The sequence below is a fragment of the Crocuta crocuta genome, unplaced genomic scaffold (assembly GCF_008692635.1).
Source record: "Crocuta crocuta isolate KB4526 unplaced genomic scaffold, BGI_CrCroc_1.0 scaffold886, whole genome shotgun sequence".
In the NCBI taxonomy this organism is placed as follows: domain Eukaryota; kingdom Metazoa; phylum Chordata; class Mammalia; order Carnivora; family Hyaenidae; genus Crocuta; species Crocuta crocuta.
In genome coordinates, this window is record NW_027530624.1 from 213755 (window position 1) to 217323 (window position 3569).

Below are 3569 nucleotides of genomic sequence, written 5' to 3' on the forward strand. Positions count from 1 at the left end.
CCCCCCCCACCCCCCACCCCAGCCCTCACTGGGCTGCCTCTGGCAGGGTGGCTGAGCTGGCCGGACCCCCTGGGGCCCCCAAATATGCCCTCCAACTCCAGGTGGGGGTAAGTGGGAGAAGGTCAAAGAGAGCAGGGCAAGCCCAGCAGGCCAACCTCACCCACTTCCTGAACAGTCATTACTGCCCGCCCCCTTTCAAGCTGCCCTGAGAAAAGAAAAGGGAAAAAACTTTACTCTGAAGTGACTAAGAGAACCTGAGAGGCCAAAAGGGGGCCTCTGGGAGGGTGAGGGGAGTCCAGGAGCATAACTCAAACACAATCAGAGACACCCCCGACTCAATCTTCAAGCTCCCCCAGGACCCCCGATCTTGTGTTCTCCTACTTGGGGCCTGCTCCTCCTGTGGACCCTGCAAAGCCAGCCTGCTCCTTCTCTGGGCCAATCCCGGGGTCCTCACAGGAAGAGTCCGTAGGGCCCGGGGCTTCTCACACTGGGGCAGGCATCCAAGTGCCCAGGAGCTGGGCAGCTGCCACCACCTTCTCCCCATTGACCCGTTGGGCCACCGTCCTGGGGACTGAGATGCGGCCCCAGTCCTGCCCAAACACAAACCTTTGCACACCCCACCCAGGGCCTACAACCATACCGCCCGGCCCCCCTGGACCTTGCTGCCTGGTCCAGCCTCTTCAGCCCAAAAGCCAAGGCTTCTTCTTTCCCCCGGGGCCTACTCTCTTCCTGTCCACCCCACTTTGGAGAACTCCCACCCAAGGCCCTGTGGGCCCGCACCTCCTTCAGAATCTAAGCAGTAACTCCTGAAGCCCAGGCCGGCCCAGGCTCTGGTTGCTCAGGGTCTCATGCCCTCTTGCTCCCATCAGCTCTCCTGGCACCAGCTTCTCTGCCACTCTCTCCGCCGTCCTGGCACCACCTCTACCTCTGCCTCTCTCCTCACAGGCCCTAGGCCCCCTCCTCAGTCACCCCCTCCTTGTCACTCTCATCTATCTCTGTCACCTCTTCCTCCCAGTCACTCTCCTGTCAGCCATCTCTGGACCTGTCACCTCTTCTCTCCATCACCTCTCCTTGTCACCCCTCCAACTCTGTCCCCTCCCGCTCCCTGTCACCCTGATCTAGTCCTGTCACCCCTCCATTCCTGTTACCCATTCTCTGCCCACCATCCCCTCTCCGTCACCTCTTTTCTGGCACTCTTCCTCCCCAGCACTTCATCCACTCTATCCCCCTTTCCCACCATCCAACCCACCTTTTTTCCCCTGTACCCCCTCCCCGTCCCTGCCACCTGTCCCCTCTCGGCCCCCAGCACCNTACTCCAAGACAGAAAATGGTGAATGGACCTGCAACAGCTGGAGCAGCCAGCCAATCACCGGCCACAACCCCGCTGACCGGCGCCGTCCTAGGCCAATAGACATTCGCAGCTCGGTCGGCTCCGCCTCTCCACGACGAGCGACATTCGCCAAGGCCAATCCCGCCCACCCGGCAGCGCCAGGGGGCGGGGCCAAAGTCCAAGACCGGCCTCCCTCTGGGACCGACACCAACCTGAGCCTACGACCGCCTGATCTGCCTAGGGCCCTGCCCCACAACAAGTGATGGACTTCAGCCTTGGCCAATTGCAGTGCGTCTTGGTGCAGAATGACGAATACAGTACCCAGTCGCCCTGCACTCTAGGCCGGAACCCAGCCTCTGTGAGGGACAGTAGCCAATGAATTGCAAGAAGGAAGGGCTAAGCGATAGGCTGTCCAATCAGCAGGCTTAGAAGGCGTGGCCTCAGCGTTTGTTGACCGGCTCGTCGCAATTCCTGCTGGGAATGGTAGTCTTCTTACGTCTCCGGCCCATAGTCGATAGTACAAAGCAGACTACAACTCCCATGTGACAGAGTGCTGTAGCACCAAAGAACCCGGGCGAGGAGAAAAAGTCGGACAGGGCAGTTCCTGTAAGTCTCACTGCACACCAGGAGCATCTTAGACCCAGGGCCCCGACTCACCCCGATTCCCGGCTCTGGCGTCGCGAGTGGCTCCTCTCAGTGGCGGCGGTAGCGGCACGAGGGGGAGGTGCGAGGAGCAGCCAACCGCCACCCGCAAGCCCGGCAGCCAATCAGCAGCGGCCGGGGCGGTGCAATGACCTCACCGGGTTCTACTCTGTTACCCCTCCCCCACGTGGTTGTTGCTGTCGGTAGCCGAGAGTAGGGAAGTTTGGGGTGGGGGGGAGGGGAGGAGAACGAGTGATGTCACCTTTCCCCCGCTTGATTGGCTGTAGGGTGGCCGGGACTGTGCCCAATCAACAGCCTCAGAAAGTCCGGCGCGGCCCCGCGGAAAGCCCTGTTGCCACCGGGAGGGGAGAGAACGTGCGCGTGTGGGGTGGCGCGCGCGGCAGTGGAGTGAACGCGCGCGGCCTGGGGCTTGGCGGACCCTGGGGACGAGTCCCCTCTTCGAAGACTTTGGCATTTAGGGCTGTGCAGTTTTCTGACAGTCCCCGCTAGGCTCGGGGGGACACAAGATGGGAAAATGCAGCGCTTCATGGGGCTTCACACCACCTTCCCTTCACACTACTTTGTGGGTGTTCTCACTTGGCGGGAGCGAGAGTTTTTAGGGTCTTGGGGTGGGGGTGTAGGGAGGAGAAGGATTTGCCCTGCCAGTAGTAGGTACCGGCAGCCCATTTATGGGGCTTACACCAGGTGTGGAGCTGCCCGCAGTGATTCCAAACTTTCCACGTTGGGTTTGCCCCAAAGAGTAATGGGGAGCGGTGGACACTGGCCTTAGGGGAGGCTTCTGCCGCCTGTGATGGGTTCCCATATCCACACAGGAGTCACACCACTTGCGAAGCGAATGCACCCAGCCTATTGCAGGTGCAAACTGTACAACATTCCCACTTCCAGTGAGAGAGTGTGCTGTGACATATGGCCAGTTCACCCCGGGGCTCGGAAGAAATTTCTGTTGTCCAGTGGAGTTCACTGAGATTGAAGGAGAGTCACATTATCCACTGTCCACAGATTTCCTTTGAGGGGCGCCTGCGTGGCTCAGTCGGTTAAGCCTCCGACTTCAGCTCAGGTCATGATCTCACGGTTCGTGGGTTCGAGCGCCACATCGGGCTCTGTGCTGACAGCTAGCTCAGAGCCTGGAGCCTGCTTCGGATTCTGTGTCTCCCCCTGTCTCTGACCCTCCCCTGCTCACGCTCTCTCTCTCTCTCTCCCCCCCCCAGAAATAAATAAAACATTTTTTAAAAAAAATAAATATTTAAAAAAAGATTTGCTTTGAGAGCGGCAGAAAGTTCACACTCGGAAGGAAGGTTTTTATTTATTTGTTTATTATTTATTTAATTATTTTAAAGTTTATTACTTTGAGAGAGAGAAAGCACGAGTGGGGGAAGGGCAGAGAGAAAGGAGAGAGTATCCCAGGCAGGCTCTGCACTGTCAGTGCGAGCCTGAAGCTGGACTAGAACTCATGACCTGTGAGATAATGATCTGAGCCAAAGTGGACCACTCAACCAGCTGAGCCTCCCAGGCACCCCTTAATTTTTTTGACCCTTAATTTTTTTTAATGTTCATTTATTTATTTTGAGAGACAGAG

The 3569-nt window shown here is 58.0% G+C and overlaps 1 protein-coding gene across 2 annotated transcripts in view; it reads right to left on the bottom strand.

Moving 5' to 3' along the window:
• Positions 1 to 2034, bottom strand: part of CIC (capicua transcriptional repressor) — a 24662-nt gene extending 22628 nt beyond the window's left edge. For both annotated transcript variants that reach the window (XM_077768141.1, XM_077768140.1), the window contains exon 1: positions 1988 to 2034. The gene's annotated coding sequence lies outside the window, so the exon portion shown is untranslated. The remainder of the gene's footprint in view (positions 1 to 1987) is intronic.
• Between the last annotated feature and the right edge of the window lie 1535 nt (positions 2035 to 3569).